Raw genomic sequence first — 23,299 nt, 5'->3', positions numbered from 1 at the left:
GGCGGCGAAACTCTCTGGTTTCTCCCCTTACAATGAAATTGCACCCCCGGGTGCTTCTCCCGTCACGGCACTCATGGTCCATAGGAATCTAACTGCCGATCAAATAGACCTAGATTTCAAGGCAATCTCATATACCTTTGTCGAAATTTTACCAAAACAACGATTAGAACAAACATTATATGTTCTAAATGTATATAGCTCCCCGAGAGATAAGACCCAAGCTCTATCGAAACTCTTAGATAAAGCCTATAAATTTGCAAACCGAGCACCGCTTGTGGTGCTTGGCGACTTTAATGCTCGGCACTCAGCTTGGGGCTATCTTAAATGTGAAAAGAAAGGCACAAAGCTCTGGGAAACCGCCCAAGATCTCGGCTACACCCTCCTTAACGACCCAGAACGTCCCACCCGCATAGGGAACAGCGTCAGTCGTAACACCTCACCCGACCTACATTTATCAGAAATATCGTCAATGCCACCTGGGAAAATTTAGAAATAAATGTAGGGAGTGATCACTACATTTTATCCACAACGATCCCATGCAGGGGTTATAAACGAAATAGGCCAAAAGTCATGCATATTCGATGGGACATATTTCGTTTCATTCGAGATAAACGCGAGTCTGCACCGATTACAAGCCTTGAAGAATGGGTGTCCACCCTTGTACAAGATGCAGATAATTCAACCTCAGAGGTAGATGTAGAAGAGGACAGTCCGACTCCGGACGCCAAACTAATCCACTTATGGTCCGCGCAGCAAAGTCTTCAAAAGCGGTGGCTAACGCAAAAACATAACAAAAGCCTCCGTAAACGCATTGCACAGCTCGAGCGCGACATTGAGCAATACTCACAACAACTAAGCCAGGAACACTGGCATCAACTTTGCGACCGCCTCAACGGGCAGCTGGGGTGTAAAAATACGTGGTTCTTGCTTAAACATCTAATTGATCCTGACCAAACTAAAACGGCGTCGCAGAAAAACCTTCAGCGGATTATACGCTCCTTTCCGGGAGATAACGATGCACTTATTAAAGAACTTAAAAATCGATACTTTAACCTTACTACAGATCTCCCTGCACCTGCCACTTACACAGGAAAAAACAACGAAGAATTAGACAGAGAAATTATGGAATCTGAGGTTCGAGCGGTTCTAATGAAAATCAAGACCACGTCAGCCGCTGGTGAAGACCGCGTCACCAATAAAATGCTACGCAATCTAGATGACTCCTCAGTAACGGAGATCACTAAACTCTTTAATACCCACTGGAAAGAGGGCACCATACCAACCAGCTGGAAGCATGCCAAAGTAATTTTTATGCCAAAATCAGGCAAAAAGTTGGAATTCGAAAATCTCCGCCCCATTTCTTTAACTTCATGCCTTGGCAAGGTTTTGGAGCATGTAATTTTAAACCGACTCAACGAGTACTCAGAGAGAGAGGGGCTTTTCCCCCACACAATGATCGGATTTAGGCCAAATCTGTCTACGCAAGACATAATGTGGCAGATACAACATGATATTCTCGATCCAGGTCCCATTAGAGCCACGCGCACCATTCTTGGGCTGGACGTGAGCAAGGCCTTCGACAATGTGTCCCATGCGTCGATACTTGCCAATCTGACCGAAATGAATGTAGGCAAGCGCGTATACACTTACATTGCCAGTTTTCTTAAGGACAGAACTGCGGAGGTCCATTTGGGCGACATCAGAAGCGGATCTTTTCATTTAGGAACCAGGGGCACCCCTCAGGGCGCAGTGCTTTCCCCCTTCCTATTTAACGTTACCATGCGAGCTCTCCCTCCCTTACTGGAGAGGATTCCTCACATAAAGCATTCCATCTACGCGGACGACATCACCATCTGGACCAACAGTGGCTCGGATGGTGAGATCGCAGACGCGCTACAGGAGGCCGCAGACACAGTACAAAATTTCGTTAAAGAAACGGTCTTGTGTGCTCTCCCAAAAAATCTGAACTCCTAGTGATTAGGGATAAATCTCACAAACCCAGCACTAAAGGGGACTCGGCTTCTCCTATCTGCGTGAATATGGAAGGCGGACCGGTCCGACCTGTTTTAACGATCCGAGTGCTAGGAATGCTAGTACAGCACAACACACATAATTCAGAAGCAATAGCGCGGCTGCAAGCCACGGCCCGCCAAATATGTGGCCTGCTAAGGCGCGTAGCCACGCGACATCATGGAATGAAGGAGGCAGATCTATGCCGGCTGACCGAAGCCTTCCTGATCAGCCGCATTGAGTACTCCTTCCTATACTATCACCTCCGCCTCTCTGATAAAGAAAAAGTAAATAGTATAATTCGCATGGCATACAAATCGGCCCTAGGGCTCCCTAGATATGCAAACTCCGAGCGATTACTACAATTAGGCATTTATAACACCCTCGATGAACTCATTGAGGCACACAAAAATGCGCAGCTAGCCCGTCTGTCAAGTACCGATGCGGGTAGAGGTGTCCTGGACAGACTAGGCATAAACCCTGTTATGGATTCGGCGGGGCGTACCTCGCTACCCCAGGCGATCAGACGTCAGCTCGTGGTGAAGCCTCTTCCCAAGAACATGCTATCGGGCAGACATGACGGAAGGCGGTCTGCCAGAGCGAAAGACCTTTATGAAAAATACAAAAACAACCAATTCGTTGCGTACGTGGACGCGGCCAAATAAAATGACCAATGGTATACCGTAAGTGTGGTGACCGGAGAGGGGCAGATTATCAATACCGCCTCGGTACAGGTGCCCTCCGCCGTAGAAGCTGAAGAGACCGCTATTGCTTTGGCCATGACGAGCGCCTCCGCTCGAACGATTTTAAGTGACTCGAAGAGAGCCATCATCAATATCTCGAAAGGGAGCATAAACATCAGAGCGGCGAGGATTTTAAAAAACTGCCAGCGTGACAAAATAATTGAATTAGTATGGGTCCCTGCCCACTCGGGGAACCCTGGGAACGAGGAGGCGCACCGCGTAGCCCGAGGTCTAACAAACCGGGAGGCGCGTCTCTCGGACCCGGTCTGCCCTGGTGAGGCACCGACTTCTTTTAATGATATAACGAATATCTATAAAAGTGAACGGCGAGTCTACCCTCCGCCCGATGAAACCCTCACGAGAGCGCAGGCCACGATCCTTCGCCGCATTCAAACTGACTCATTTCCTAGTCCTCATCGGCTGGCGCTAATTACATGCGGATCGGTTAACCCAATCTGCCAAAATTGCAGCGCGCAAGAATTGGCCACACAAAATCACATATTGTGGGGCTGTGAAGGCTTTCCTCCCCCCAGAACGCTCCTGCCAGCTCGCTCACAGTCAACGTGGGAGGAGCTTATTAAAACTCCCATTAAGGAAACGCAGCTAGCTATTGCTGCCTGGGCCGAAAGGGTCGCTGCCCACGTGGAGCCACCCTGAGGACCGCACCATATGTGTAAATAAAGTTGATTCCTCTATAGCACTCTGAAACGCGGTTCCGAAAACACAGCGCGGTTTATTAATGTATCTCCGCCATTGTTCCAACTACTTCTTCTTTCTCCTCAGCAGAATACCCACTACTAGTTTATGTCCCAAGTGCGTCGTGCCAGAAGAAGAAGAAAAGTATGCCACAGATAGGCCCCCCCTGCAGACAAGTGGCCGTGGGCACTTGAAGAAAAAAAAATGATCAGACGGAGCTTGTCAGAATGGGTGCCGGCTTGATCCTTTCAATGCTGACTGTGTCTTCATGCCCATTACGCAGGATTGTAAAATGATGTTCAGAACGCTTGATGACTGGGAAAGGACCGTCATAGCGAGGCTGAAGAGCACGGCGAGACGCATCGACACGAACAAAAACGTGTGAAGATGTCTGTAGGTTTGCCGGCAGAAAAACGTCGTTCTTAGTGTGAGCTGAAGTTGGTGATGGGCGCAAGTTTTGCATGAAGACCCGCAGACGCTGGACGAAAGAAGATGGATCCGAAACACTCTGCGTAGTAACGGGGCTGACGAGGTCACCAGGCAAACGGAGTGTGCAGCCATAAACCATCTCGGCTACAGAGCAGGCAAGTTCTGGCCGAAGTGTTGAACGCAGGCCGAGAAGCACGATGGGGAGGTGTGATACCCAATCTTCGGCGTGAGGCTGCGAGGCGAGTGCTGCTTTTAGATGACGGTGGAGTCTCTCCACTAAGCCATTTGATGCTGGATGATAAGCAGTTGTGCGAATACGCGCACAACCCAGTAGAGATGTGACAGAGGTGAAAAGCGCTGACTCAAACTGTCTGCCTCGATCGGTAGTCAACGTTGATGGTACACCAAAACGGCTAATCCAGGTAGCAAGAAAGGTACGAGCAACTGTTTCTGCCGTGATGTCAGGCATTGGAGCTGCTTCAGGCCACCTAGTGTACCTGTCAATACACGTAAGCAAATACGTATTTCCCCGACATGGAGGTAAAGGCCCGACAATGTCCAAATGAATGGTGTCGAAACGTGCATCAGGGAGAGGGAATTTTCCCCATGGAGGCTTGGTGTGCCGTTGTACCTTGATACGCTGACACGCTGTGCAAGTGCGAACCCAGTCACGAATGTTAGCGCGTATGCGCGGCCAGACATAGCGTTCAGTGACCAGGTGTTGCGTAGCTCTTACGCCTGGATGGCAGATGGAGTGGAGGGTGTCAAAAACAGCACGACGCAGCTGTGAAGGAACATAGATACGAGTGCAGTTGTGTGAAACATCGCACCAGAGCGTAACGTCGTCGTCGGGAAAGTTGACTTGTTCCAGTCGGAGGGAAGTAGAGTATCGGAGTCGTGGAAGCTCATCGTCTAATGCCTGTGCTTCCGCGAGCGAAGACAATGAAAGGTCGGTGGTGCCTGTCGTGGCATTGATGGTAATACGACTGAGAGCATCCGCTGCACTGTTAAAGCTGCCTTTTACATAACGTATGTCTGTGGTGAATTCGGCAATGAAAGCAAGGTGTCGAAGTTCTCTAGGAGTGTGCGTGGCACTGCAGGAACGTAAAGCCGAAACAAGTGGCTTGTGGTCGGTAAGAATGGCAAATTGTCGCCCTTCAAGGAAGTACCTGAAATGCTTCACCGCAAGGTAGGCCGCGAGGAGCTCCCGTCCGAAAGTACTGTATCGGCGCTCAGTGTCGCGTAACTTGCGGGAGAAGAAGGAAATTGGAGCCCATGTACCATTGATTCATTGATGAAGAGCGGCTCCAACTGCTTCTGAAGAAGCGTCCACCATGAGGCTAGTGGGAGCAGTTGGTGAAGGGTGATGCAGGAGGGTGGCCTGGGCGAGTTTGGTCTTAACGGCGGCAAAAGCTTGATCCGCGACCGTGTCCCAGGGAAGTGCGGCTGACTCGGCTTGCGAAGTCGAGAGTAGTGCTTCCAGAGGCTGCAGCAGTGTAGAGCATGTAGGGATGAAGCGGCGATAAAAATTGACGAGTCCGAGAAAACGTCGCAGACTACGTAGGGACGTGGGAGGCGGGTACTCGAGGATAGCTTGAACCTTGTCGGGTAGAGGAGTGATGCCATCTTTAGTGATCTGATGTCCGAGGAATGCTATCTCCGAGGCTCCAAACTGACACTTTTCTACATTGATGACAAGGTCGTAATCACGCAATCGAGTGAAAAGCTCACGAAGATGTGCCTTGTGCGTTTCAGCGTCCTTGCTGGCAACGAGAAGATCGTCGATATAGGCGAAACAAAACGGCAAGCCTCTTGTGACTTCGTCTATAAAACGCTGAAATGTCTGAGCTGCGTTTCTCAAACCGAAGGGCATTCGTAAATACTCATAGAGCCCAAATGGGGTAATTATTGCAGTTTTGGGAATGTCAGAAGGCTCAACGGGGATCTGGTGATAAGCTTTCACGAGATCAATCTTCGAGTATACCGTTGTGCCGGTTAAAAAGGCAGTACAGTCCTGAATATTGGGTAACGGGTATCGATCTGGAACGGTGACTGCATTGAGAGCCCGATAATCACCACAGGGCCGCCAGTCATTGTTCTTCTTGGGAACCATGTGTAGCGCCGACGACCACGAGCTTGATGACGGACGAATGATCTGCAGCTGTAACATATGCTCAAACTCGTTGCGAGCAATGCGAAGTTTATCAGGGCCAAGTCGGCGAGGGCGGCAGTGAACCGGTGGGCCTGTGGTTACGATGCAGTGGGTCACAGTGTGCTTGGGGGTCTTATCCATTGGAGACTGCGTTGTAATCTCCGGAAACTCGTTGAGCAGAGCTGTATATGGTGACGTAGGCGGTTTCACGAAAGTGGGGTTTAGGGCCGTAGCGCGTGACAGAAAACCATTGACCGATAAGCCGGTATAGCTATCCACCAGGCGACAGCGGTTCATATCCACGAGCAGATGAAAATGCCTTAAGAAATCGGCGCCTAAGATTGCGTAGCGTACGTCTGCTATCCAAAATAACCACTGCAGTTTCCTTTTGAGACCGAGATCAAGGGTCAGAGACTTCTGTCCGTAAGTTGCGATGACCGAAGAATTGATCGCTTGTAAAGGAGTAGACTTCTCGCGGAGACGCCGGTCAGTTTTGGACGCTGGAATTATGCTGACTTCTGCTCCAGTGTCCACCAGCAAGCGAAGACCTGTGGTTCTGTCGGTGATGTGGAAGAGGCGGCTTGATGCTTGGCCTTGATCGCCCGCCGCTGTTATTGACGATCGGCCGGAGCGTTTCCCAAGCGCCATGAGCAGGGTGGCACACATCTGCGAGCCGCGGCACGAAAACGCCGGTGATAGTAGCATGTGTTCCGCGGTGAAAAGCGGTGCTCGGGCTGGTGGCGGGGCCGTTGCGGAGCAGGCGACGTGAGAGATGGTCGGTGTGGACGAGGCTGGTCATTTAAGTTGCGAATGCTCAGCAATTCCAGACGCAAGTTGGCGACTTCAGCTGCGAGATCTTTTACCGTTTCTCGAAGGGAATCTGCTTCGGAAATCGGAGAGTTGTGGGTAGCGTTTATGACTGCCGGAGCAACGTCCATCATGTCATCGGCCATTTCTGTCAGCTCCGACAGCGTCTTATCCTGAGCTGGGACAAGAGTCATTCGCACGGTAGGTGGAAGACGCTGTAGAAACAACTGACGTAGTATGGATGTTTCCAAGCCGTCCGGCTGGTCCCCAAGCAGGTGCTGCAGGTGACGTAGAAACTGTGTGGGACGGCGGTCCCCGAGCTCTTCATTGCACAGAAGTTGCTGAATGCGCCGATGCTTAGGCGGAACGAGTCGGTGAAGGAGAGCCTGTTTGACTGTCGTATATGGAGTGTCACCAGGCGGGCCCACGAGGATGTCGCGTATTTCGGCCATTGCCTGTGGCGGCAACGCTTCAACGAGGAGCTCATGCTTGCGAACTTCTGACGTGATGCGATGAATGCGGAACTTGTTCTCGACTTGAATGAACCATAAGGAGGGATCGGCAAACCACAGCTGTGGTAGCGTTATGGTAGTAGTACCTCCAACGACGCCCGAAGAGGGTACATGGCCGGGTGCAGTGGCAGCGGTACCAGGGCTGAGGCCGTCGAGATGCTCACGCTGCTCCATGGAAGGTCGCGTTCGTAGTCCGGGTCACCAATAAATATAGCACTCTGAAACGCGGTTCCGAAAACACAGCGCGGTTTATTAATGTATCTCCGCCATTGTTCCAACTACTTCTTCTTTCTCCTCAGCAGAATACCCACTACTAGTTTATGTCCCAAGTGCGTCGTGCCAGAAGAAGAAGAAAAGTATGCCACACCTCCTTCTTCTTTACTGCGCACGTTCAGGTATGCAGTAGAAGAAGAAGACGACGTTGACGAGTGACACTCTTGGCACGCTTTCTCTTTAGCTCGGAGTCGCCAGATGGAAGACAAGGCTGCGGAACGGAGGGCACGGAAGGCGGCGGCAGCGCGCGCTCGCAGACAGAATCCTGAGGTGAGAGCCCGCGAGGCCGAAGCTGCACGTCGACGCCGCGAAGCAGATTCCGCCGTTCGAGCCTGCGAAGCCGAAGCTGCTCGACAAGCTGCACGGCTGCGGCGAGAAGACCCCGCCCTTCGAGCCCGCGAGGCCGAAGCTGCTCGACAAGCTGCAGGGCTGCGGCGAGAAGACCCCGCCGTTCGAGCCCGCGAGGCCGAAGCTGCTCGACAAGCTGCACGGCTGCGGCGCGAAGACCCCGCCGTTCGAGCTCGCGAGGCCGAAACTGCACGGCTGCTGCGCGAATCGGATCTTCAAAATGTGAAGGACCGTGAAGCGGCGAGAAAGCGCCCGTACCGGCAGGCAGAGCCCGAGGCTGTGCGAGCACGTGAAGTGGCTGCAAAACGCATCAGGCGGGCTCTGCCCGAAGGCGCCGACGCGCGCTTCCAGCGGGACTTCCTTGATAACAGTTTCGGCCATAGTTGCGGTGTGTGCGACAGATTGCGGTTCTCAAACAATCTAGTCACAATATCTTCCATCAAGAAGGACCACGCTCGCGCCAATGCCATCGCCGTGCTGCAGCGCGAGTTCGCTTCGCCCCACTCATCATCATTCACCACGTGGATATGCTGTGATTTTTTTTGTTTAATGCTCGCACCTGCTATACTCGGTAGTGGGGCCCGCCCAATTCCTGCGGCGCATACCCACCTGATAAAGAGAATGAAGAGTGTGCATGCCGGTTCATGATGCATTCATGTTTTTAACAACGGAGCACACGCTACCGACAGCCTAAACAGCTTAACTGTTAAAAAAAAAAATACGACTGAGTGCCAACACTGCAAGATCACAGAATCGTAAAGGATGAAAATAAGAGTGGCTATATTAACTCTGTCTCGATTGGAAAAGCGATATCAGTTTGCAAGTTTAAAAAATTCTGGAGGTGACCCTAATCCTTGACTTATGCGGCTGGTAATGGCACTCGCACGTTTGTGCGCCCTGGCGTATTCCTTGGGTTAACTTCGTGCTTCGCGCGCCGTCGAAGCGGATCTCAGAGGCCACATAGAAAGAAGCTCGTAGTTGAGACTTAATCCGCCCAGTGGCGCAACGATCCCAGCTGCTCCCAATCTTTCAATGAACTTCATTAATTTTATTAGTTATCGTCACACTTTATTGACCCTTACCTTAAGTAAAGTTATGCTCCGATATCATAGGTATCCAATATAGGTTTTCATTGAACCATAACCATCAGATTCCATATATTAGAAGGCTTTTTATAAATATTATTACAACCTGAAGGAAGTGCATGGCCGGATATTCTTGCCAAAGAAACAAGAGCGTCAATCAATGCTCGTACCACTGAAAAAAAAAAAAGAAAGAAAACTCGCAGGGTCCGCTTATGCATCCGTCTCAGTCGACTCGTAGGCAAAAGCCATCCTCTCCTTCTTTTTCTCCTAAGTCGATGTACTGAACATACCGCGCCCCCCTCCGAAAGCTTTCTGCATGCACCTAATGTTGTTTTGCAATGCCTCCAGGGTCGTAGGCATTGCACGCTTTTCTCACCTCACCTTGTTTCGCATTGCCTCCGGGATTGGCCCACCTTTGACCATGGTGGACACGTCATCATAGCCGCGAGGAAAGGAACGTCTGAGCGCCTAACATCGAATTCTTTACACTCTCTTAGAATTTCTACATCAAGTACAGTTGCGAACTGCCCACTACGTCATAATTCATCATTTTGCGAAGTAGCGAAGTACCCCCTACGCGTCCGTAAGCAAATACGTGCACCTACGCAGCTGCACACTTTGTTGGTGCTGTGGCTGATGGTGACGATCAATTATGCCTGCACGCTTTGTAATGCGGGGACCTTACCACGTACGCGTTGCGCAAGTCACATGGTGTGACGCCTGGTACGATTTCGCGCTTTCTCCCCGCAATATTACAGTGTCTTAACACGACCCTTCGCACTACATGACGCCGGTATAAGGTTTTAAATAAGAAGCATTTCTTAGCAAACCTAAGGCACTTTGAGCTTTTATCTACGTACCTATCTATCTAGCCGCCTACGTCTGCGTGCTCTCTTAATTTGGTGTAGACCGAAATTCGCATATGAGAGTAAGAGTGTTTGACGATGGCTACTGTCTGGTCATGACATGAATAACGTGAAAATCATGCCGCGTACGTCGTCAAACCCTTTCCTCCAGACACGTGTGGCACATACCCGTATACCACGGGCCGCGGTATGTGGGTATGCACCACAGGCAACCAGTTTTCGCGCTGGTCCCCTCTTTTTTTTTTTGGCGTAATAAAGAGTACACCACCACCACATGTGATTGACAATTCATATCTACCCAGGAACGGCGAGAACAGACATTGCTCATTTAAATGAGAGGTTGTTAAGAAAAACCGACATCGGCGACGTTCACCCGACGAATGGAAAGAAAAATTGGGGGACGCTTAAGCTTCGCCTTAAAGAGTTGAACACGATAGCGATATCCTGCCCCTAGTATGTACTTCGACCACTACGAGTGTTTAACAGAATGCGCGAACTAAGGTGTGTGCCTTATGTAATGGGTAGCATGCTTTAAAGCAGGAGAAATTATGCGCGAGAAACGTTTTCGAAGTTGCGATGCACCCACTACGTGGTCTTAAGGAAATACGCGCAGTAATGTGTGTGCCTTTTGTACTGGGTGGCTTTCTTTAAACCACCAAGTCGTTATGATATTGACATGGTGTGACGCCCGATGGCAATGTACGCTTGTGCCACGCAATATTACTGCGATAATTACGTCTCGTACTGTGACACCTGTATACAGACGTGTATTTTTGTGAAGCATGAAAGTTACTTTCAGTGCAGCTCCAAGCAGAGGCGTGGCTGTGTGGTAGAACACCTGCTTGCCACGCAGATGGCTTGGGTTCGATTCTCACTCGGACCCAAAATTTTTATTATTTATTTTATTTGCAGCTTTTTCGATTTTTCTGTCACGGACAAGATGATGATTTTTCGCTCACAACCAACGGAGCCGACGCCGACGGCGGAATTTCTGCGATACGAGCTCTTTAACGCTATCGCGTTAATAAGGATTGGGATCCCAGCAGGAATCGAACCCTAGCATTCTGCGTGGCACTCATGTATTCTGGCACAGAGCCACGCCAGGTCTTGAAACTGCTTTGGAAAAAGGAAAACACGCAATGTCGGTGCAACGTCAATTGTGGTTGCAGGCTATCTAATTTTATAATAAATCAATAAATACTACATATGTACTTCTACGATACAGGTGTCACGTCAGGTTAACGTCCGTGGTTCCAATGTTGGCTCCGCTTTTATAGCAGTCTAATAAACATTACATTTGAATTCCAATCCTTTCGATGGAGGTGAAAATGTTTGAGGCCCGTGTACTTAGATTTAGGTGCACGTTAAAGAATCCCAGGTGGTCGAAATTTCCGGAGCCCTCCACTACGGCGCCTCTCATAATCATATCGTGGTTTTCGGACGTTAAACCCCAGATATTATTATTATTAATTCCAATCTTATCCTTCAGCAAGCTTCAACACTATAAGTTACCCTTTAAACAGCAGTGTAGTCGACGTTCCTGGTAAGCCCACGATGTGCACGCAATACACTTCCAAAACACGTCGATACACCTCGTAACACTTGGCTCAAAGCAAAATAAAAAGCATTATAGGCAATCATTCCACGACTGCTTCGCATGAAACCCATTCCCACAAGGCGTGGGATCTGCCGATTTTTTTTTTCGCAGAAATTACGAGCACAGGCGTGACTCTGTGGTAAAACAGCTGGCTGCCATGCAGAATGCCTGATTTCGACTCCGGCTCGAACCACCGATTTTTTAGCCCTTGCAAACATCGCGACTTTTCTATCACGGACAACGCCGGCGACGCCGACACTGCAACTTCTGCGACACGAGCTTTTTAACGATATCGCGTAAAAATTACAAGGCTTAATAATCCAGGACACTGTATCCAGCCAACATTCGGAAAATGAATCCATTACGCGTGAAGAAAAGCAGTACCGATTTCATTAGATAGACGTCAGTCTGCGAAAGTGAGAGCAAATTTCTTGGAACAGCGTTTGGTATAGTTAACAGTTTAAGTCTCCTTTCGTGGGCCGTGCTGATTTCAATTTTTTCACCTGACGTCCAGCGCTCATCACAGGCCACCGCCTTCTTAGCCGAGCGAGTCAGCTCACAGCCGACCGCCTACGGAGTCTTCTTCCGAATCCTCGTCTTTCTCAACGCTCCCCCCCCCCCTTTATTCCTCAAAAAAAAACTCGAACCAACTAGCAAAACAAACAGTATTAATTAAAGGTAAAAAAAAGTATGCACCACGTTAGCTTGATAGAGCAAAGCACCTCCTCGCGCCGCCATTCACGGTCGCTCTAATTACAGGTTCGAAGATGAGAATATACTCGTAATTAGCGAGGCAGTGCTCGATAGAACCTCGAGTATGTCGCCGCTGAATGTCAAAGTGACAAGAACACAGCTAGACGAGCGCAATGAACCAAAGCCAAACCATCGAGAGAAAAAAAATAGATTGTTTGCTCAGTAAGGAGACGGTCCTCCCGAGAGTCGTTCAGTGAGCCGAAGATTCTTTCCTCACAATTAGCTTGCAGCGTAGAAAATGCTATAGGCTTGCGAGACATAGCCTTCTGCCCGCAACGGCCGTCTGTGCGACCCGGTTGCTTCCTAGCATATCGATTGACGCACGCGCGCACCGCCCACTAGCTATACAGTTTAGCATTTCGTAAGAGGCTATAAGTCTGACGCGACAAACGTGATTCAAACGATGGTGGTTCTGAAACAGAGGAACACATTGTGGTTCGGTCGTTTCGTACTGAGTCCTACGATACATCGATTCACAAGTCGCAGCCTTTCGCCGCGCTGCACGCAACTTCACCGGCTTCCACGCAGACGGCGGAAATTAGATTAGCGCTGCGCCCTGTGCACCGACGCTTTCACTCCATTCAAACAGCGAAACTCGCGAACCTCGTTTATTCATCCGCTTTCTGTCTACACCGTTTAAATGCGTGCGCGTGGGCTTTCGGGGCTACGCACCTACGCAAAAAAGGAAAAAAAAAAAAGAACGAAAGGTATAAGAATGAACGGTCAGCAGCCGATAATATTCAATGGTAGAGCACTCCGAGGATCGAGCAGGATGGCGAGAGTAAAAAGAAAAGCCACTGAACACGTGTGCGCAGGATCTAAAGACATGGCGGCTTGCGAAAGCCATTGTGCCTACAGCCTATACCGGCGTACGATAAAGTAGTAGACGTTCGGCGCTTCTCACTGCGTGCTCGAGATTTCAGCCGAGCATCTGCGTGTAGGTGCTCCTTCTAGCCTTACACTTGTTCATTCTGTACAGCGTACTTTAGGGGACATGTTATGGCTGCTTGGCGTGTTGTGATACAAGTGGTTTGACGGTGCGTGTTGGATTTTAGCGCGACTCTGCAGCGCGAGAGTTGCTTGTGCTGCCTTTATAGCAAGCCGAGGCGAACCTACATGGTGTCGCAACAGACCGCTGAAACGGCTGCCTAAGCGTGAAGGACCAGGGTTATATTTGCATGCATGCGTGGTATGGATGGTAATTGCAGTGCGCGAGGTGTGGTGTAAAAAAAAAAGTGTCACTGAACTTTTGTTGTCAAGACTGCTAGATGCGCTACTTGGTTGTTGTCAATTTCTTCGCTACGATGGTGCGTCTGTCGCCTTCATAGTCAAAATAATGTTCTTAGAGTGGAAGGTGGATTGATGAAAATGACATTAGGTACCGCGTATACATAAAATCTGATAAAGTATTCCTTTGATAAAGTATTCCTTTGTTGCAACTGGCTGCTGCTTTTAAGCTTTCACCAATTTGGAACACTGATTCACAATCTGCGGTTCCAGCCGCTACCACGCCTACAGGCATACCAAAGCACTCTGTGTATGAGTTGACGTATGATGATCAGCCCGCGAAGTAGCTTAGTAGGGTAACGTGTCGCGCTGTTAAACTCGATGACGTGGGTTCGATTCCCCGCTTGGCAGCCACATTTCGATGGTGGCCAAATGCGAGAAAACCGGTGTGCCTTGAGGTGCGCGTTAAAGAACTCCACGTGGTCAAAAATAATACATAGTCCCCCGCTACGTCGTGCATCTCAACCATATAGCGGTTTTGGCACCGTAAAACAAAGAATGAAATCTTAATTTAATGTTTGGTGATCCCCGTATCCGTACAATACGAGGTGCACCATATAACTGCCTCCATGCATCGTCAACTATACTCTAATTTTCAGTATGGACATCACAATTCCACGACTTCTTAGTGCATAAGAAATCATACTAGATAGAAGTTTTTAATGATAATCATGATATATCATCCTGGTTTATCGCCTGCCTTGCTATTCCAGGTTCCGGGTGAAGACTACTATACATATAGTTACCACTATATGGACATTCAAACACACATACGCAAGAGGAGTTTATCTTTTTATTTAGACGTGAAAATATGGAGTTATTCAAAGAGTATCGATATCGCTCGTAGCACTTTGCAACGGGCCGAAAATGTGCCGCAGCTCAAAGCTCGGGTCGCGTTGCAAATAGATCGCTGCTTTCAAAATCTTTCGCTCTGAGCAGTAGCGGTAGTAGAGCACTGCACGGGCCGTGCGAAGCGTTTCCCGGCGGGCCCGGGCTGGGCTCGGGCTTGAAAGTGCGGGCCTGGGTCGGGCCCGGGCTTGAAGCTGCGTGCCGGGCCGGACTCAGGCCCGCTCATTAAAAGGCCTAAGTCGGGCCTTCGAGCACACGCGAACGTTATGCATTGCATGGTCTAAGGCATTTTGTGGCAAGCTGAAGTAGCATTTTTTTAACATATATAATATGTTAAAACATATATATATATATATATATATATATATATATATATATATATAAAAATATATATATATATATATATATATATATATGTATATATATTTATATATATATATATATATATATATATATATATATATATATATATATATATATATATATATATATATATATATATATATATATATATATATATATTCGTATACTAGATGACCTGATGGGACAAAATCGTACGATCAAAGTAAATACATGTGCGTGCACCAGCGTAAAAATATCAGCACTAACAATGGACCAGATCAAGGTTGTTCCCATGGGACGAATAAAGATTTCGGTCTTTTATTTGAGGTTGACTTGACACATACGGTCATTTCATTTATATTCCTTGATATGACGTGCCAAAACCACGATATGATTACGAGACACTCCATAGTGGGGACGGGATTAGGACTTCTCAAACGCGCCCTTACGATAAGTACACGGGTGCTCTTACGTTTCGCCCCCATAACAATGCGGCCGCCGTGGCCGCGGGAATCGCACCTGCGTCCTAGGACTTAACGGCGAAACAGCTTAACTGCTGAGCTACTACCGCGGGCAGAGCAACATTTCGATGCATGCACACACTGGATTTTCCGTCCGATCGCCCGCTACAAAGCGCAAGGTATCATTAATAATCATCATCAACTTTCTAATATCCTCTAGCGGGCCCGGGCGGGGCCTGGTCATGAACACGCGCGCCCTGGATAAGTTTAGTAATGAACACCCGGGCCCGGGCCGGGCCCTGGCCGAAAAATCAGGCCTGTGCAGTGCTCTAAGCGGTAGTAATCACACTCGAAGTGTTTTAGGCATTCCTGAAAACTGCGTCACATCCTACGCGCACGTCGAATCGGAGCTGCCAGCCATAAATCCTTGCACAAAGCAAACATTTTCTGACATCATTACGCTAATTAGTGCAGAGCCTTTACTTCGGTGACGCCAGGCAGTGAGCCTGAAAAACGAAGAGGCAGATTTTTGTTGCGCTTGTTTTTCATTTTGCTGTTTCTCTCTCTCTCTCTCCCTGCGTGTACGTGGGTGCTTTTGCGCACGCGCGCCTTGGAGTAGCCTTTGCCTTCTCTCTCCCAGAACTTAGGCTTTTAAGCCGCGCGTTACTTTACACTGTTGCATGGTCAAACGTCCACAGTTTACCGTACGAGTACCCAGAGACGCACGCTCGTGTCCTTCTGATTATTATTTCTTTAAAATATTGTTTTGCGCTTTATGATGCGACAGTTCTTGTTTTAAAGAGATCGCGTACGGTCATTATCAAGATGAAATCATACTTTCAAAAAGCTTACTTTATTATTGAGTTAACCATCAGCGAATCAGTGTTGCCTCACCTCCTTCATTTCCATGGCAAATACTGTATCTCTGTGAGAACGAATAACTGCTTACTTTTACCTGATGAAGAACACACCCTGTATAGACGCGTGTGGATGAAAAAGTTCTGATGATTCGCCGGTACAGCAATTAACAACAAACTACATAATCCAATAACTGATGGATCAGATTGGTTGGTTTATAGCGCTTACCGTTCCAAAGCGACTAAGGATTAGAGAGGCGGGCCTTCGGACAAATTAAGCCATTCATTATTGTTTGAAGTGCGCTTACATCACATATTACGCAGGCCTCTAGTATTTCGCTTGCATTGAAATGCGACTGCCGCGGCCGGGATTGAACCCGCGGCTTTCTGGACAGCAGCCGAGCATGGTAACCACTGAGCCAACGCGAGGGCGTTTCTGGATCAGCGTCAATGAGCAAGCCTTGATCCTATTCATATTCTTATGTGTCACATAGGTTTTTTATTTACTCTGTGATGTATGTCTCCGAGACAACTGCCATATGTGCCGCATCGCTATCTATGTGCGCTTAGACAGCTCCATCGCTTTAAAGGACACTGAAACTAATAATAATATTATCTGGGGTTTTACGTCCCAAAACGATATGATTATGACAGACGCCGTAGTGGAGGGCTCCGGAAATTTCGACCATCTGGTGTTCTTTAACGTGCACCTAAATCTAAGTACACGGGCCTCTACCATTTCGCCTCCATCAAAGGACACTGAGACTAAAAGAAATGTTTTAGCTGTATTAGTAGGTTAACCTATTACAAACATAAACCATAAACCCCCTCTAACCGTGAGATGAGGCTTCGGGAGCCGAAATATATGCAAAACAACGCAAAACCTAGCTGGCTGTGACGACATAATTACAAGTGGTCTGTTCTAGCTATATGTTCAATTCTTTATCATTAAATTAACAAACGCTACGAGTGTCTCGATTCTTAAAGAGCTCACTACAGCACTTGGCGAGTTTTAAGAGCATTTGCAGACGTGCTGTACGCCAAATGCGAAGAAATGCATTGCAATCTATGCCCTCACGCTTACATATACTCACGAGCAGAAATTACGGCGCGAAATTCGCTGATAATAATAACTCTGATCATCATTCCCGCTTATAATAGTCAACATTTATGCGTTATTAGCGGGAATTGCGTTTAAAAAAATAATTTATCAGTTCCTACCGATTTCATTATCTATTGTGCCTTAAAGGCCAATGAGGCAAAATGTCCACTAGGTCAATGCTTCTCCCTCTTTGTAGTTTTATTAAAATATTTTATACGAAACTGTCAGTGGAACTCTTTCAGATAATGGCTGCACCTTAAGTGTAGCACAAGCGTAGCTTCAAGAAAACATTCTGTGTGTAGCAGCCGCTTTATTTTGCTTAGTTCTACAGCTCATCTTGTTCTTGATGAGAGGAAAGAAAGCTCATTTATATCCGCATATATTGTTAAAATAAAGGAAAGCAATCGCATAAAAACTGTCCCACATGAAACGCGGCCTCCAATGTATATTGAATTTTTGCCTCGTTCTTGCTCGGTTGCTATTACAGACCAGGCGGTTGCGACGTGAAGACCGGAAAAAAGATTAAATACGTGTTTTTTGTTGTTGTTTTTTGTACATCTTGCGCCAGCACTGCCACGAGCTGCCCAATTCCTATAGCATTTGTGTGCTCTTTCGAGATCAAAAAGAATACGTTCTTTTCTCTGTCTCGTAATAACAACGGGACCTCCGTCTTCCATTATCTCGCTCCCTCGTCAATTTTTTTTTTGTATATAAACGAAGCAACATAAAAAAAATAATTCGGTGAGCAACGTAAAGTAAGAAAATGTAGAATTTTCAGCCCGCAATTGTATGATCGATACGAGAGAAGTCACCTTGAATAGAGATTTGTCTTGATTACATACGCTGAAATGAGAAGAATAATCGAAGTTGTAGTTCATCAAAGAGATGTAAATCTTCGGAGGTGGGTGATGTTGTGTGTGTGTCTTTCCAATCCTAGAGTTAATTAAGCTTGCGCTAGAGCATAGACGAAAAAAATTCCGACGAGAAATTCACATTAATTTTGCTAGTATGCACTGGAATTTTCCTTTTCTTTTTTTTTTATGCGACACTGCAGTCTCATGAATGTCATTGTGTAATAAACAAGTTCATCGTCATTATGTAAGAAAGAAAGAAAGAAAGAAAGAAAGAAAGAAAGAAAGAAAGAAAGAAAGAAAGAAAGAAAGAAAGAAAGAAAGAAAGAAAGAAAGAAAGAAAGAAAGATGAAATGATTCACACGTCACGCCCAGTGGCTTAACAAACAAATTATAACCTTATCATTACAAAGTCGTAAGTTAGATTCAACCCTTCCTCCCGCTTTTTCAAAATCCCGCTTTTCAAGAATAAAGCTTTCTCTAATTCATTTGCAATCAGATAATATGTGAGGCATCGATGTTGCTGAATTATCGAACACACATTGGAAGGAAAACAACATCACGATTGGCTATCGCAATACATAATTTCAACTGGCCATATTTTGAAGAGTCTTTGTTCGCCTTGATCAAACAACACACTAAATCTACAAAAGATATACTACCAGAAAAAAATCTGTGCCATATTTCCTAAGTGAAACAGTCGCAGTAAGCGTAGCATTTAAAGTAGCGAGACAGAGCTATAATAATAAACAATTATTGTTGTTATTACGAAAACGAATGGATTGCAGCGTCGATATCCAGCAGTAGAGAATCTAAAGCAATGCTGGTTACACATCAGCAAACTCGGTTGGCTTGCGCGCAAGTTATTGACCTTTTAAAACTAGATTACAACTTCTCTTCATTACACTTGTATACGGTATGGTAGGTACGTTTTAATGTACATCACCAGAGACTATTTCTGAATTTCTAAATTTTATTTTTAACTTGTATTTCTAAATTGGGAAAAATTTTCATATGCTGACCGCTAAAGACTGCTTCTGAAGTCCTCGCCTACTTTGCCTCGCATTACAAACCACATGCCGAACCTAAACCACGAAGAGACAAATATGCGTCGGCGTTGAAGTGCTCGTACAACTTCACTAAGGAAAAAAAAATACATTATGCGCATTCTAAGTGAGTTTCCAATCTTTTTCGCCATGCGGTAAGGAAGAAAGCTTCGTCGCTACACAACAGAGTAACGCGGAGAAGCATCGGCAATGCATGAATCGGGTTCCAGTATTTGGAGAGTGACGGCGATCAGGTAAGTAACGCCACCTTCAGCGTAAAGAGGAACCTAGTGCCGACCTCCGAGACCATTGGAAATGGAACTCCGCGCCATGCTCCGCACCATGATGCGCATCTTGAAGGCGACGTTCCGTTTCTTATCCTCGTCCCGTGTGGAGTTTTTGTGAATCAAGAAGCCCAACAGTTAACTCTCTTATCATTACCGATGGCAGGAAAGCGGGGCAGAAGTTCCGTGCGCCTGTTATGAGCCGAGTCTTCTTACACATAGCGAAAATTGCGAGTGGATCCTATGTATAGGGGAGATGAATCGAGTGGAAGGTATGTAAGTTTTAACACAGGAAGAATGAGAGGGCATATCCAGGAAATATATATTTCCTACCTCCCTTTCGTTTTTGTCCTTCGCGCCCAAAGTGCACGGAATTTAGCGCGGAACTTAAAATAAAAAGGTCAATGGGACGGCCTTGGCCGCAGAAGCTTGGAAATTCTTTTCAGATAGTCCAACACTTGCATATAAACCTTTACAAATGTTATATATATATATATATATATATAGATATATATATATATATATATATATATATATATATATATATATATATATATATATATATATATATATATATATATATTACTTCTACGTACAATGTAGTTTTCTTTTGTATGCTTTGTGTGTATGCATTCGCTTAACCGATTCAGGTTGTGTCACTAGAAAGCAGATAGGCACTGGACTTTGTAGCTGCTGCTACGTGTATGTTGACTATGGCGCTACGCTAGCCTTTGGCTACTGGCGCAGCGGCTTTTTAGTATAAATTCTTTTACCAATGAAAAATGAATTCATTGAATTGAGCCGAATTGAGTTCACCAAGGTTGTTGGTACAGTAATAATGAATGCGAAGAAAACAATGACGAGTTTTGTCACCTCCCTTTTTATCGTCCTGCCTTTCAGCACTGTTTCCTTCACATTTAGCGAATGTTTTTTTTTTTTTTTTTAATGTGGTAAAGTAAGCATTATTTTCACAACCGTGCGTAACCCTGTGGGATCTGCGCTTCCGCCTATTGTCACATGACGCGAGCTCAAGAACATGTCATTCTAATCTTAGTGCCCTTTTTTATTACTTTTCTTTATTTTTCTGTTGTAGCTTAATCCAGAATAACTAAAATTCTCTACTTTCCGGAACTTGTAAGCAGGTCTGTTGGAAATTGGAAATCCATGAAACTGGAATGCGGCAGAATTGTTTTGATTTACTGGAATTAAAGTTTGAGAAACAACAAAGACAAAAGCTAAGTCACGTGCCTCACGACCAGCTTTTGTTGACATTGTGCATTCTAGCTGGTTACTTAGCTTCACTAGTCATCGAACACTACGAAATACGGCGCGAAAGAAAAATCGCCCGTATCACTGCTGAATTTTTAAACAAAGCAGTAGTTTGGGGAATGATCCTCCTTCCCCATTAAAAGTATATGAGAGTGAGGTTCTGGGACACACACACACAAAAACGCCGCTAAGGAATGCAGTTACTGCCCTGATGAAGACCGACATGGCTCCTTTTCGTAATGTGGACTCCAGCGCCATTCCTCGTTCGATTGCTTCCCATCGCCCGATTCGAAAGTAGTTTCCTCATAACTCATCATATCTGAGAGCGCCGAAGACACATCTGCCGTTCGGACAACAGACCTGCACGGGAAGCTGTAGCCGGTATCGACGTTGTTTTCTCTGATGGACGAATCTTATTCTCCAGAGAGAGTAAGCTGCAATAGAGTGATGGTGTGCACATGCTCTCTCTTTCTCTCTCCCTCCCTTCTTAATTTTTAAAACCTCACTGACCCCAGGTTTTGGGTAGCAAGTGGATTTTTTTCCCTTCTGATTAACCTCTAAACCATCCTATATTTCTCTCTATCTTTCTCACCACTTGATGCATTAATAGTAATCCATTCATAACTTTCACAAAACACTTTTTTTAGACGAAATGATCCTTGCGTAATACTTTCAAGGGGGAACTGATAAAGGTGGCAGTAGTAGTTCACGGAGTTTCACGAGCCAAGATACGACATACTTATGAGGCACGCCGCAGCGGGGAACCCCCCTGGCGTTCTTTAACGTGCTCTTAAGTCTGCGTTGTGCCCTTCAACCTTCTCTTGTCCGAGTTGTTTTCTTTTTTATCACTGTTTCCTAGAGGTTCAAGAACAACTGCCAACCAGCCCTGTTGTCACTTTTCTGCAGTCATATCGTAATGCGGTGGGAAAGAGAAGTGCGGGCGAGGAGTAGGGGAGAGGGTAAAGCGTAGCATAGCCATGTATATTATACTATAGCAAGGGGGTGGGAAAGGGCTGCCGCCGTGGCCAGGAATCGGGTTCGATACCTCCTAAGCTATACCTCTGCGGGTTGAACTGAAAACGGAGAAATCCTTGAGCGTGCAGGTATTCTACGAGTGCGTATACTACAGCGAAAATAATTCAGTGAAAGTGCACAGTTCTCGTCGTTCACGTCACGCGGCATGACAGGGAAACGTGTAAGTATAGCTATGTGTGTAAGGATGTAGGCCCCCTTTTTTTTATATGTGGTCCTGGAGAGACTAGTGATTGCTGTAGGTTGCATCTATAGTATATACGGTGTATCCGGTGGTGAAGGACTGTCGGCGAGTTAAAATTACGGATGAAGGAAAAAACAACAACAAAGGCAAGAGAGGGTCACGCGACAATTTCGACGAATAATAATAAAAATAGGTAAGAAAGGCTTATAGAAAATAGGCCTGTTGAATGCTTTCAACGCGATACGAAGGAGGACAGAGGAAAAGAAGGGACACGAACACCAGCGCTGTTCTCACAACTAACTTGTCCGCGACCACGCGGACAAGTTAGTTGTGAGAACAGTGCGGAAGACATGTTTAAAGCACAACCCTTCACCCCGTGAACACACGCCGATGACGTCAACAGAAGACAAATGCAAAAAGATTACAGGTGGACTAACCAAGAAAAAGCTGTATCAGGCGACAAAACTATACAAGAAGGAAATTTCTCTGTCATGAAGGGCTAAAGACGGCAGAGAAATTATGGAAGCTTTTTAGAGTCACAAAAAAAGGCCCTAGTTGTGTAAGCATCCCTTATTTAGCCCAGCATGACAGAGAAATTACGCTTTTATCTCGCAATCGCCCCTATCTATTGAATTGGACAACTGTCTTCGTTAATTACGTGTCACAGCTTGCCACAGACTGACATTTTATACTTTCACAAGCTGTGTTAGCTAAAAAAACCCCGCATTTCCCCGAAGGGGAGTATGAGGAAGTGCGAAGCACGGGGTGATGCTATGAGGGGGCGCGCGCGACTAAACTGCAGAGCCGAGCGAAGGAGACGGCAGCGGGAGAGCACGCGCCAGCCGACCCACGGAGGTCTGGCCGTTTTTAAGTGCAAAGCACTTTTACTGATGATGATGATCTGTCTTCCGAACTCGTTCCAAAGAACCCGCAAACGCGTTCAACTTGTTGGCGGCGTTGCGCACGCCCGAGATGGGGCTCAGGTTGTTGTCGAACCACAGTCGATCGCACACCGCGCAGCTATATCCGAAGCTGCGGTCCAGGAAGTCTCGCTTGAAGCGCGCGTCCGGCCGATCGAATTCGAGGGCCCGCGCTCGCTCACGCATCGCGCGTCCCCGCGCCAGATCGGCTTCGGGGTGCTCGGCTCGCTTCGCACGCTTTCGTTCGGCGTCTCGCCGCCGGCCTTCATCACCACAGGCAATGCGCGGGGCGCGCGCAGCCACGGTAGCCACGGAGCGGAGGGCGGAGCGCGCGCAGTCACGTGGGGCGTGACGTCGCTGCGCCGTTGCTACAGACGCTCCTCGCGCCGTTGCTATGGGACGGCGGATTCAGGGTCGCTTATAAAGTGCATTCGCACTTAAAAAAATTGCAAATGCAATCAAGGTCTGCTGATAGCCTAACAAGTCACTCCCACACGTAAAAATAGCATAAACGAGGCTATGGCCTCGGCACTAGGTTTACATT

At 47.0% G+C, this 23,299-nt stretch overlaps 1 pseudogene; it reads left to right on the top strand.

Annotated features, from left to right (window-relative positions):
• LOC119394097 (AF4/FMR2 family member lilli-like) overlaps positions 1 to 23,299 on the top strand; it is a 44,363-nt pseudogene that overhangs the window by 2,035 nt on the left and 19,029 nt on the right.

This window comes from Rhipicephalus sanguineus, chromosome 5 (genome assembly GCF_013339695.2).
Source record: "Rhipicephalus sanguineus isolate Rsan-2018 chromosome 5, BIME_Rsan_1.4, whole genome shotgun sequence".
Taxonomy (NCBI): Eukaryota; Metazoa; Arthropoda; class Arachnida; order Ixodida; family Ixodidae; genus Rhipicephalus; species Rhipicephalus sanguineus.
Note: the sequence above shows the minus strand (reverse complement) of the source record. Positions and strands in the feature narration are given on the sequence as shown.